Here is a 13,440-nt window from a genome sequence, read left to right as displayed (position 1 = left end):
TGATCTTGGCTTCATATAATAGCCGTTTTCACAGACACTTCAAAAAATTGTCAAAAGGTAAAATAATAGTTTCCTACAAGGCATATAAGTGAGAGATCATTTAAACAGACATCTCCAGTCATTGATAAGTTGCTTGCTTTCTTGAAAATTCCAATTGTCTTTGTGTACATTTTGAAATTGCAGATATTGCATTGGATGGAGATACCAGATTTATGGGGGAGAAAGCTGGGGCTAAATTTAGTTTAGCCATGATTTTTGCTACAGGCTCTTAAAGTTGAATGCCTTCTCTCACCAGGTAGAGAGGCTAATTTCATTTTATAAGTGATGATTTTCACTGTACAGATGTAATGTACCGTGAATTTCACTAGTTTAGAAAGCTAGTTATTATGTAGCTTGTGTTTTGAAAGTTCAAGAAAAGGAACCATTAAGCATCTTACTTTTATCAATCAAAATAATTGGATTGAAAAGAAAATGAAATTTTCTGAGCAAATTCATTATAACAATTGTTCTGTGATTTATGAAATATGAGTGGGCTGTTCAGAAATACACCTTCAGGTTGATGGACCATATATTGTGCTAGCTGTTCCTTATGGCTGCTCTTCTGAAAGCAAATCTATTGCTGTAAGAGGTACACTGAAATGGGAAACAAAATGGGCATTAGAAGGTACTAGAATTGTGAATGTCACAATGAATGTCAGTCTGAAATGGAAAACATATAATTCAGAAACATGCTTATTAGGAGGATAGACAAAGCATGAGGTCATAGAAAGAAAGGGCAGAGATGGGGGTGACTCATTAATAAAAAGCTTCTGAATGCTACATGGAACAACAATGGATCCTTTCACAGGTCAATTTTACATTGTCCTGGCCTTCCAGAGGGGCAGGGGGAGGCCCATGGGCATTTTAGAAAATCATAAAATTTGCATTAGTTTTTTTCACAAGTACTATTCTCCCTTGCTCTTCCATTATCTCTTCCTGAACGTTCTCCATGTTCTTATTAAAACAAAATGAAGCCTCTTTCCAGCTCATGGCATTTCACCCCTGTACCACCTCCTACCTCTCCTACTGACCTCCTGGGACCTCCCCATCATTGACGGGAGACTTTTGCACCTTGGTCACAGTCTTCATCCCCACCCCAAAACAAGTCATCATCCTGGGTAGCTTCAACATAGTAATTGGCTATACTTTTTGGGGGACCACTATCTGATATTCACCCTCATTCTAACTTTCTTCTGAAAAACTACCTCTTCCCCTATTCTTGGTTCCTTGTGCTTACTATGACGTACAGTATTTATTATTGTTACAGTCTCATATTGATTTGTGTTAACATGTTTCTGATTTTCTGGGTTCCCAAATAAGTGTAAAGTAAGCTTCATGGAAGAGGGGACTCTATGTGGTTTTTCACCATTTTATCCCCAAAACCCATTAACAGTGCCCAGCACATAATGAGTGCTCATAAATACCTGTTGATTGAATGAGTGCATCCTTCATCATGAAGCACGATGCTGATATAGACAAGTCTTAACAATCCAGACTGATTGAGATGAAAGCCAATGATATAGCACAGATTGGAATTTTAATTTTAAAATAAGCAATTTATTGTTATAAATGTTCAAGTACACTCAGTGGGTGATAGGCCAAGCCCTGGGTAAAATGATGAAGAAGACATCGATCTTTCTTTTCTGTTTTCTTCATACTTTCCCACCTCTTAAAGGATCTGGGCCTTGTCATTTCTCTAATCTATCAAAACTTGCAGGGTGTGATATGAGTTGCTGAAACCTCAGTGTGTACTTCACTCAAGATCTTCCATCTTGCTTAGCTGTTTCCATTGAAGTCTTTTTTGTTCAGAAAGGGGAGCTTTTTAAGACCAAAGGAGAAGTCTACATGGAAAAGAATTGAGGCCTCAGGCCACCAGCCATGTGATTGAGTCATCTTAGAAGAGCAAAGAGGTAGCTAACCTACTCTGGGTATGTGTAGTAACCCTGTGTTCCGTAGAAAGAGCCATGGACATTTGTCTTTAAGAGGTGGAGGCTTATTGCAAAACTACAGGATAACTTAGGAGTCTATGGAAATCACTGCATAATCCCCACAATCATTATGAATCCTTTTCTTTTGAGATGGAGATGTGAGTAAGGTTTCATGTAGAAGAAGTGAAGTACCTCAGGGATTCCCCAAAGAACAACCAGGGCCAGGGTCAAGGGTGGATTTGTGATAGAAAGATCTTTAGACACTTCCTCTCCTTCAGTTTCTACTAGCACCTCCCAAGCCACCCAGTTATCTAACACTCTTCAATATGCACAATTGGCATTAGTTCTTTTTAAGAAAAATAATAATTTATTTTGAAACAAACACAAAATTACAGAGGAGTTGCAAGAAGAGTACAGAACACTTCTTTTTCCCTGTACCATTTGATAGTAAGTTGCCAATCTGGTGTCCCAGTCCTCCTGAAACCTTTAGTGTGAATGTCCTAGAAGCAAGAACATTTTCCTACACAACTACAATACAACCACCAATGCCAGGAAGTTAGCACTGATGCATTACTATCATGCAATCCTAAGAGCCCAACTAAATTTCAATAGCTGTCCCAGTAATGCCACTTATCACAAAAGGATCGGGTCAGAGTCACATGCTGAACTTGGTTGTCATGTCTCTTCCATCTCCCTAGCTAAAACATGTCTTCAGTCATCCTCTGACTTTCATGACTTAGATGCATTTGAAGATTACAGGGAAGTTATTTTGTAGAATGTTTCTTGATTCAGGTTCATCTGAGTTTTCTCACAATTAGGTTCAGATGGGCATTTTCTTACTTATAGGGAACATGAGCATAAAAACATCTTCAGCAGGCTTTGCTATTTTTAATGTCCTGTGGCACAAATGCGTGTGTTTGTTGGGCAAAATGAGTCCCTGGGAGTCTCTTTTTCTGGTTGGTGATAGTTTTCAGGATAGGGTGCAGTATGTATGTGTTTACATGTATATAGAGTGGGTAAGTGTATGTGTGAGTGTGCATGTACTCATATGTATCCACTCCAGCAGCAATCAATGAAGGAGTCTATTCCAGACTCAATACTTCTGGAGTTGGTTACTTAGAGCTTAAAGAAACCTTATCTAAATCTATACCTAGTGGTCTGCTAATTGACATGAGGGATGTGAGGATTAATATTTTATTGGCAAAATGAGTAGTGGTCATGAAAAGCAGTTGACTGGAAATAGTGTCCAGAATGCACCACCCTTTATGTCCAACAGTTTAAAACAAGATGTGCAGTTCTTGAGGTCTTGAGCTTCAGCGGCCCCACGGCCCTCCTCTTACCAACAGCTTTTGGCTATGACTTGAATCTGCCCAGTCTGCTGCACAAACATCTGTGTGTCCACTTCAGGGTGAGCCTCACACAGGGTTGGTGTGTTCGGGGGGGGGGGGGGGGGGGGGGAGAATGGGCATCCCTGTGCTACGAAACAGGGTGGTGGTTTTGTGTGCCTGCTTGCTGGTAAGTCCTTGTGGGTTTGGCAGATCTTCGGCCATCATAATAAGACTCTTAGGTACTGAGGTTGGAGGAAGAATACAGCTCAAACTACCAAGCATAAGTTAAATGACACCATGAGGAAACATGCAGATAAATCCATCCAAGGCAGTCCAAATAGACTCTTTAGATAGTCCATGTCATGAAAGAAAGAGAAAAGTGGGGAGGACTGTTATAGATTGAAAGAAATTAAAGGAACATAATGTTCAAATGTTTCTATGAACCATGATTAGATTCTAGGATTGGGAATAGCTTTGAAATCCAAAATTAGAAAATTTTTTAACTTTTTATTTTGACATAATTTCACACTTACAGAAAAATTGCAAGAATAATACAAAGAATTACCATATAAATTCCACTCCTAATCCTTAAGTGCTAACATTTTGCCACACTTACCTTTTCCTTCTCACATGCATACACATACACACATATACATGCATATATATAAATACATAATATGTACATTTATATATTTGACTTCTTCCTGAACCATTTCAAAATCCACTGCAGGCATGATGCTTCTGTTCTTTTAATACTTTAGTGAAAATTTCTAAGAAACAAGGACACTCTCTTATATAACCACACTATAATTATTAAAATCAGAAGCTGGGCACAGTGTCTCGCGCCTAAAATCCTAGCACTTTGGGAAGCCGAGGAGGGAGGACTGCTTGTGCTCAGGAGTTTGAGACCAGCCTGAGCAAGAGCAAGAATCCATCTCTACTAAAAAAAATAGAAAAATTAGCCAGGTGTGGTGGAGGGTGCCTGTAGTCCCAGTTACTCGGGAGGCTGAGGCATGAGGATCACTTGAGTCCAGGAGTTTGAGGTTGCTGTGAGCTAGGCTGACACCACGGCACTCTAGCTTGGGCGGCAAGAGTGAGACTCTTTCTCAAAAAAAAAAAAAAAAAAAAAAAAAAAAAATATCTATATATATATATATATATATATAAACAAAATCAGGCAGTTTCCATGGATACTGTACTATTACCTAATCTATAGACCTTATTCAAATTTTGCTAATCGTCCCAATGATGTTCTTTACAGCAAAAGAAAATTCTAGACCTTGTAACAGCATTCAGTCATTCTGTGTCTTTAACCTCATTGATCCTAAGTACTTCCTCAGTGTTTCTTAGTCTTTCACAGCATTGCCATTTGTGAATACAGACCAGTTATTCTGTAAAATGTTCTTTTGAGTTTGCCTATCTTCCCAGGATGAGACTCAGGTGATGCATTTTGGGCAGGAACAGCACAGAAGTGATGTGTTCTCAGTGCGTCATATTGTGGGTCACGTTATGTTGGTTTGTCCCATTACTAGTGCTGTTATATTTGATCACTTGATTAAGGTTCTACACGACAGATTTCTCTACCGTAAAGCTACTTACTATTTTCCTCTTTGCAATTAATAAAAATCTTGTGGCAAGAAATTGTGAGATTCTGTGAATATCCTGTTACTCCTGGTGCTAGGCAAAATGGCCTTCCCAAAATAATCATGTCCTAATCCTGGAACCTGTGAATATGTCAGTTTATGTGGCAAAGAGAGATTAAAGTTACAGATGGAATTAAAGCTGCTAATCAGCTGACTTTAAGAGAGGAAGATTATCCTGAATTATTCTGGTGGGCCCAATGTAATCACAGGGGTCCTTAAAAGTTCAAGAGTGTTAATGGAAAAAAAAAGCCAAACTCTGTAAAATAATTTTAAAGAGATTTACCCTCAGCCAAATTTGAGGACCATGACCCAGAGCTACGCTCAAGAAGCGTTGAGCAAGTGGGCTCGCTGTGGTTGGGTTACAGTTTGGTTTTATACATTTCAGGGAGACAGGGGTTACAGGTAAAGTCATAAATCAATACGTGGGAGGCATACATCGGTTTGGCCCCAAAAAAGTAGGACATCTCGAAGGTGGGGGGGGGGCTTATAGGTTATAGGTGGGTTTAAACATTCTTTGACTTGTACTTGGTTAAAGACATGATGCTTTGTCTAAAGGCTTGGAATGTTTTAACATACGGAGCTGTTTATCAAAGATAAATCACTGGACATATATTTGTTGTGTAAATTGAGGACCTACACGTGTGTCTTGCATACCCTTAGGTCTGTTAATGGGTTATAAAGGCTGTCCCCAAGACAATAGCATGTCTGACCTCCCTCCTCCTGGCAGGCAATTTAGTTTTAGGATATTCCTTTGACCACATGGGGGTCCAATCAGTCAGCTGGGGGGGGGGCTTAAGATTTTATTTTAGTTCACAAGAGGCTGGCAGAAGGATCAGAGATGGAAAAGGAGGTATGACAGACGAAAGGTCGGAATTATGCAATGTGAGAAGGAAAGGACTTGACCTGTCATTGCTGGCTTTGAAGATGGGAAAAGGGGACCATGAGCCAAGAGACATGGGTGGCCCCTTGTTTGGACATGTAGATTTTATTATGATTCAGGTACGGTGAGGATAAACGATCAGGACAGGATTGCCATTGAAAAGGTGGTTTGTTACAGATCCCAAGAGGAGGGACACATCACACCACATAGGGCCACATGGGGAAGCACCAAGGCTGGTCAGGAGAAAGAAAGAGCAAGGAGGAAATGTAGGCAAGAGCCTTTATTGTGGTTTCCATGGGAAGGAATAGGCGAAGCAGGATAAACAGGCTTAGATTGGCTAGTTTGAATAATTTCAGTGGGCTCTAGAGTATAGGGGCTGTCTCTAGTTGGCTGGTACCTGGCCCTGGGGTGATTAAGGTGGGGAAATAGTGGCTTATAGTGTAAGAGCTCAATAAAGGAGGTGGTTGGGGTATGGGTTTTGGATTAGTTGCTTTGCATCTGAAAGGCAGTGTAGTTCTCTATTATCTTTAAGAATTGGCTAGCCCTGGAAGAGCTGCAGGGCAGCAAGGCCCTAGGATGTCAAAGCATTAAAAATACAGAAAATAAACAAGCACTACTAATACAGCTCTAGAAGTTGGAAATGGCAAGGAAAGGGCTTCTTCTCCAGATCTTCAGAAATCAGCCCTACTAACATGTTGGTGTTAGCCCAGTGAGACTTGTGTTGTACTTCTAACCTCCAGAACTGGGAAATAATAAATTTGCATTGTTTTAAGCCACAAAATTTGTGGTGATTCGTTACAGCAGCAGTAGGAAACTAATACGATATACTCCTCAAGCTTTCACCCGCTAATGTTAGTATCCACTGATTTTTCTTGCCTAAGGCAATTATTATTATAACAGTGATTTTTCACATTCCATTGTTCCTCCTGCTTAATAATTGGCTTTCTGTTACAATTATTTATTTATATAACTATGGACTCTCATAGTTTCTTCTTTTATTGAATGGGTTATAATCCTTTATTTGCATTATTCATTTTGGTGTTCAATTTTTTCCTGATTTTGTCAGTAGGAGCACCTTCCTGCTGGCTTTTGTGTCTTTTTGACATGTTAGTTGGGGAAAATTTGCAAGTGAAGACCACACAATGGAATTATTATTAATTTTCTTAGGTATGATCATGGTATTAAGGTTATAAAGGAGAATTTCCTTTTTCCTTGGGAGATGTATTTATGGGTGAAGTGTCATGATGTTTACAACTTACTTTCAAATGGATCAGCAACCCCAAAAAAGCAATGTTTTTGTTCGTTTTGTACACATGTATGTTTATCTATGTGTGTGTGTCTCTGTGTGTGTATGCATATATATTATATAGAGAGACAGAGAGAATGAGCAAATTTGGCAAAACGTCAAAATGATCATAACTAGGTGGAAGGTGGAAATATATACACCTGGGTGGAAGGTGTTTATTGTGCTATTCTTTAAATTTTTCTGCATGCTTACAATTTTTCACAAGGGAATTTTAAAGCAAAATAACATAAAGCGAAATAGCTTTAAAAGACAGCTAATTCATTTTTCTCAAAATATGGTTGTGTATATATTATAGCATACACTTAAGGCTTCATGGTCTTTCCCTCAGGTCCAGGGTACAGGAAGAGTAATTTTCCTTTTTTTTTTTTTTTTCAGGGTCTGAATTCTTCCTTTATTGGTGTCAAGTACAAGTCCCCTGCTGTCCCCATCCTCTTTCCCCTGTCCGGGCTCCTTGACCAGGTCCGGTGGTGAGGAGGTTCCTTTGTCCTCAAGGCCTCATCTGGGCCTCCGGGTTCCTTCAGCAGCAGTGGTGGCTGGTTCTAGAACCATAACCCCAGACCTTGGTTCTGGGGACAGCCAGGGAGTTCAGGTCCAATCCACGGGGGCGCTCAGGGGCACCCAGGCCTGCATGGGGGACGAGTGGGGCTTGGACCAGGCTGTGCTGTTATCTGTGTCCTGCTCACTGCTTCCCCACCAGGCCCTGGAGCAGCCACTGCAGCCACCCACATGCCTTCCCGAAGGCAGCTGAGCTCACTGGTGAATGTCCCCTCTGAGTGTCAGGCAGGGCCTGGGGGGAGCGAGGCACTTGGTGGCACCCCCAAGGAAAAACAGCAGCAGCAGCAGCAGCAGCAGCCGCAGGGCCTGGGAGGCCATGGCAGGGTGCGGGTGCCAAGCGCTTGCAGCCCTAATTTTTTTAATGAACATTTCTAAGTGTCAGCTTAAATCTGGCCTCTGCAATCCAATTAAATGAAAAGTTTGCTCATAAAGTGCCTGAAAGCAATGACCTCATTAAAGTATGTAAACGCTACTCCTCAGATCTCATTTACACTTTTTTATTTGTTCTCAACAAAGTTACTTTATAATCCAAGCCTTGTCTAAATCGCCATAACTTTTAGATTAGCAATGGCCCATAAATGGGGGCTTTAATATATGGAGTTTATGGAAATCTACATTCCAAGGAAAACCCAACCAAAGGGGAATGGAAGAGCAATGCAAAGCTTATTAAACTATTTAAAGTTTCTTATACCCAATTTTCAGAGCTTTTTATACATGACTAGGCTTATGCATTTATGATCATTGAGGTGTAGCAGGTTCTGAGCTGATATGGGATGTTGTTAGAAGGCTAATTGGTGGACCACCGGGCAGCAGCCCTATGGTAGCTTGAAAATATGTCCACAAATTTTTTTAAATTTCTCCCCTTCAAGGATGGAGATTCATTCCTTTCCGCTTGAGTGTGGTCTAAACTTAATGACTCACTTCTAACTAATAGTATATGGCGGTGGTGATGGTATGTGACTTCTCAGACTAGATGTCATCAGCATGGTGGCTTCCTCCTTGCTCTCTCTCTCATGGTATAGCCACCATGTCATGAGGACACCCTGTGAAGAACATGAAGCAGCCCTATGGAGAGGTCCACTTGGTAAGGAACTGATACCTTATACCAACAACCATGTGAGTGAGCCATCTTGAAAATGGATCCACCCACCCCAGTCAAGCCTTCAGATGACTGCAGCTCCAGCCAATATCTTGACTGCAACCTCCTAAGACACCTTGAGCCAGAGCCACCCAGCTAAGCTGCTCCTGAATTCCTGACCCCCAGAAACTGAGATAATAAATGTTTATTATTTTAAACCACATATTTTTGGGTAATTTGTAATATAGCAATAAATAACTAATACAGGCCCTCAAAGTGTTATTATTTGGGTCCAGCCATCATGCTTCAGGGGCTGGGAACTTTTCTCATCTCATTCACAATTCAACAGCAATCTGAGGCTTCATATAAGAAAAAGGCACTGAAGAGACCTCCCTGGACTGTCTTGGTATTGCTGGATGTAGCATTTGACCCTTTACTTCTTCACTCCTGAGTCTGAAGGGCTTTTGCTTAAAGTAATTTGCCATTTGAGGGGAGGAGCACTGTTTGGCTAGTGTGTTTTCTAGTGGCAGAAAGTCCCTTAGGAAATGAGTAAACCCAGAATCTCCAACTCACTTAAAAAAGAATTCCATTGAATTCTGCAACAATCCTGTGCTGTAGGTACTAGTTGCCTGATTTTAAAACTGAGGGAATTGAAATATTATGCTTTAAAGATGCATACAAATATGAGGGAATATTATAAATCTTGGAGGTTTTCCTCATAAATATCCAGTGACTTCTGCATCATGGAAGAGAGAAGCAAGGCATTAAGAAGGTAATAGATATAATGTACTGAGTGTGGAGAGAGAGGTACTCTCCTTGCTCTTGAATGAGAAAATTCTTCCATTGAAGGCCACATCGAGTTGACATAGTCCTCAATCTCCAATTCCCTTGAGGCCTTGGAAACCCAGCCAGCCCACGCCTGAACAATGGTCCTCCACATGGTTACTTTCCTTTGAACTTCTGCCTCCTTTGAATGAAGCAGCAGAGGGTCTTGAAGGGCAAAAGTGGCCAATCTCTATGTTTTCAAAGACTCTGGGAGCTCAGGAATGGAAAGGGAAGTCTGTAGCTTTATGTTGTGTCTGGAATTTGATAATCACCATCTGGGAAAGTTACCCGATGTGATTGAACCTGAACAGACACCCTAGACATGCTGGTCTGTTCTCGGTACTTCCGACAGCCACAGGGCATTCGCTGTTCTGGCCAGGTTTTAAAAGGAAAGCACCAGTGATCTGAAGCCAAATAGATCCTTGTCACTCCCCTAGTCTGGTTGTGCTACTAACTGGCTCTGTCCCTTCACTTTGAATCATGATCTCTTGATCTGCAAATGTAGATGAAATGTTTCCTTAGATGTTCTTTAGCTTCAACATTTTATGATGCCCTGGCTTCAGTTCCATCAAGTGAATGAATCCAACTTGTTTTATTTTGGCACCTCCACAAACTAAATGTTCTCCTTGGTGAACATCTACAGTTATTCTTGATTAGCATTGGGTTTGCCAACACAAACTCTTCAGCTATGAAATATCTAATATGACTTGTTTTAATCTGTTCTTCCTGAAAATAACCAGAGGAAAATGACAGATAGCTGTTTATGAATAATGCCCTTCTAGCATTGCGTGGTGATGGTCTTGTAGCCAATGAAGCTTTATCCAAGGCACAATTATTGCTAATTAAAAACTTTTCCCAATATCCCGCCATGACAATTTGAAATATAGTCGGCATTGGCAATTTTTGACGGTCTCTAAGGAGACTGAACTAAATAGTAATAATAATAATAATGCCCTTCTGATTAGTGTGGTAGATTTCATAGTCATTTAAAAAATATAAAGAAGTTCATATTTGAGGAAAACTTAATAATTCTGAGTAGAGCATTTTAAAAGTAATTTCTCTATTAAAACAGATTAGACAGTCTGAGCTGCCAACACAGAGTGTTGGAAAGGGGGAATATCTTTTTTGTAGCTCAGTTATTAATTTAATCAGGAGTAAATACAGGTATAGGGAATATTTCACTTTATAATTTCCTTTTTGGTGTATTTTCCCAAAATGACAAAAAAAATAACTAACCATTTAAGGTGAACAAACTTCGGTGGCTTTTCCCCCTAAATTCCTAATGTATGTTTTCAGTTTATTAATAGTTTGCTATATTCCTGGTAAAAATGACAGAAACACTGAGCTAGGCTTCTGTGGTTATTTAAAATTCACAATACCGTGAAATTTCTATGATGCCAAAAATATTCTATGTCTGTGCTGTCCAATAGAGTAGTAGTCCCTAGCCAGGTGTGGATGTGTACTTGAAATGTGGTTAGTGTGACCCAATGTCCCAACCCGCGGGACCTTGTTACTCGCGGGGGCGAGGGGGACCGTGCCTGAAAGAAATGAGCGAGAGAAAGGAACGAGACCAAGCGAATGATTGTCAAGGTCTACTTTACTTGGATTTTTAGTAGGTTTTATATACAGAAAACAAGGAAGTAGAAACAGAAAAATAGAATGGGGGAATAATGAGGCTTTCCTGTGGGCTGATCAGCCCCAATCAGCATCCCAATGGCACCGGAAGCTCTTTGTGATGGATCTCTCAACCCCAACCTGGCAGGGGGTTGGGAACAATTGCAGGTGGCATGCCCTGGAGCTAGCATGGCATGGAATGCATTCTTCTTGGGACTATAGCTGGGGGGCTGGGTGCTATTTTCCCGGACAAGGAGGCCCGTGCATAGGGCAAGTCGTTGGAATGTGGAGGGTCTTAGTCTCCAACATCTCCCCCTATCTTTATTACTATGAGGGAGATTTACACAGGTTGGTGGAGAGCCTGTCTTAGGCTACGCGATGGGCTTTCGCGACCAGCACCCCAAATATAAGATCGATCTGGCGATCGAAATGTCGGTGAGGCCTCTGTCTTAGGCTATGTAGGTGGCATCCAGCTCCGGCACTTCTGATTATGAAGTGTGCCCCCGGGCATGGACCTACAATATTCCCGTCATGGAGTTACCTCACAGCTGGCGGGGTGTGCACCTGGTACACGGCATCGCGATAATCCCGTCATGGGCGTCTTTACAGCTTTTGGAACCAACTGCGTTCTATGTCTGCGGCAAGGTCTGAGAAATTTAGACCTTCAGTGGGTGTGTTGGGAGACTCTTCATGGAGGTCTTCTCTGGAGCCTCTTAGTTCTAGCCGTTGGTAAAACACGGAGACCGATTTTTGTGTGGCTGCATCTACCTGCGACTTGACAAAGTTGGTTAGTTTTTTGAATGCCCAAGGCCCAAAAGTGAGAAGCAACAAGAAACCTATAAACGGCCCTAAGACACTGGGAAACAATGTGGATAGCCAGGGGGATGTGGAAAACCAATTTTGATACCATGCCTCACTTTGTTCCCTCTGTTTCTTTCTATTTTCAAGGCTTTGTCTAACTCTCTCAATGCTATCTTCTACCAGGCCTGTTTTGTCTGCGTAGAAGCAGCATTCTTTTTTGAGTGCTGCGCACAAACCTCCCTCTTGGAGGAACACTAAATCTAAGCCTCTTTTATTTTGTAACACTGCCTCAGAGAGTGAAGCGAGGGACTCCTTAAGATATTTTAGACCTTGCTGCAGCTCTCGGAGGTCATTATCGATGGCTACAGAGAGCTGTAGGTATTGCTGGTTGGAGGTGACCAGAGAGGCTATGCCTGTTCCAGCCCCTGTGGCACCAAGGCCTAGAACAACTGCGAGTGTTATGGCCGTGATGGGCTCTCTTTTTTCCCGGGGCATTGTGGTGCCTCGCTCCCAAAACTGAAGTAACTCATTAGCAGGATGTACAGTGAGTCTGGGGCAGAGCATGACTAACACACAATACTCTCTATGCTCAAGAAACGTTGCAGAGACTACATACGGGGTAAGGCCAGAAGAACAAGCAAAATAGGAGGTGTTAGATGCCTGAATATACTGAAAAGTGGAGTTGACAGTAATTGACTGATTGCATATTTTCTCTAAGGGTGCGGGAGGGAGCATTCTTGGGCTAAGAAGGCAAAGACCTAGGCCTGTGACTTGGCTGAGCGTCAGGCCATCATGGGTCTCTAGACCCCATCTGAGTCTGCTGGTGTCATTAGTAAATAATGGCTCACCAAAAGTAGCGACGCTTTTATAGAAGGGAGGCCGGGGGGAGTAGCATACCCAACACTCCTGATATTCTGAATTATTGGCCTCTCGGATGGTCCTGACAGAGGCGTTGACTAAGGAGAGAATTAGTTCTGCCGAGGAAGGGGGCCCCTCGAGCAGGGTAGGTTGGTATAGGGAGGTGCTGAGCGGAGGAGGGGACACAGTTGGGGAGGAGGGTAGGCCCCTGGAGGGACCGTGAGGTCGAGGTGGGTGAAGGTTGTTATTAGGGCCTAATGCCACCGTAGGACCTCTGGGGAGGCTTTTAATTAACTTGATTTTAAATGTGAGACCAATATCTCTCCCAGATATGTAAAGTCTGAGCCCCCATTCAAATCCCCTGGACTGGTCCCAAGAAGCCTTTTTTCCAGCTTTGGTGAACGAAATTAACAAGGGGTTGCACCACTGGTTTTTACACTGAGGGTCAGTGGGGGGTTGTGGGGCGTAAGGGGATGAAGGAGCTCGACGGGGAAACTGCTTTTTGACGGTGATATAATCCCAGGAAGAGGAGGGATTCCAGTAGGCATCACCGGTGGTCTCACAGCCCCAGGAGGCACAGAAGAA

The 13,440-nt window shown here is 42.0% G+C and overlaps 1 non-coding gene across 1 annotated transcript; it reads left to right on the top strand.

The window, feature by feature from the left end:
* The first annotated feature begins 10,362 nt into the window (after positions 1 to 10,362).
* On the top strand, positions 10,363 to 10,504 carry LOC142866007 (U4 spliceosomal RNA). Its single transcript, XR_012916080.1, has one exon. It is a non-coding gene; the product is annotated as a U4 spliceosomal RNA (small nuclear RNA).
* Positions 10,505 to 13,440: the final 2,936 nt, after the last annotated feature.

Source organism: Microcebus murinus, chromosome X (assembly GCF_040939455.1).
Source record: "Microcebus murinus isolate Inina chromosome X, M.murinus_Inina_mat1.0, whole genome shotgun sequence".
In the NCBI taxonomy this organism is placed as follows: domain Eukaryota; kingdom Metazoa; phylum Chordata; class Mammalia; order Primates; family Cheirogaleidae; genus Microcebus; species Microcebus murinus.
This window is presented reverse-complemented; position numbering and strand designations above follow the sequence as displayed.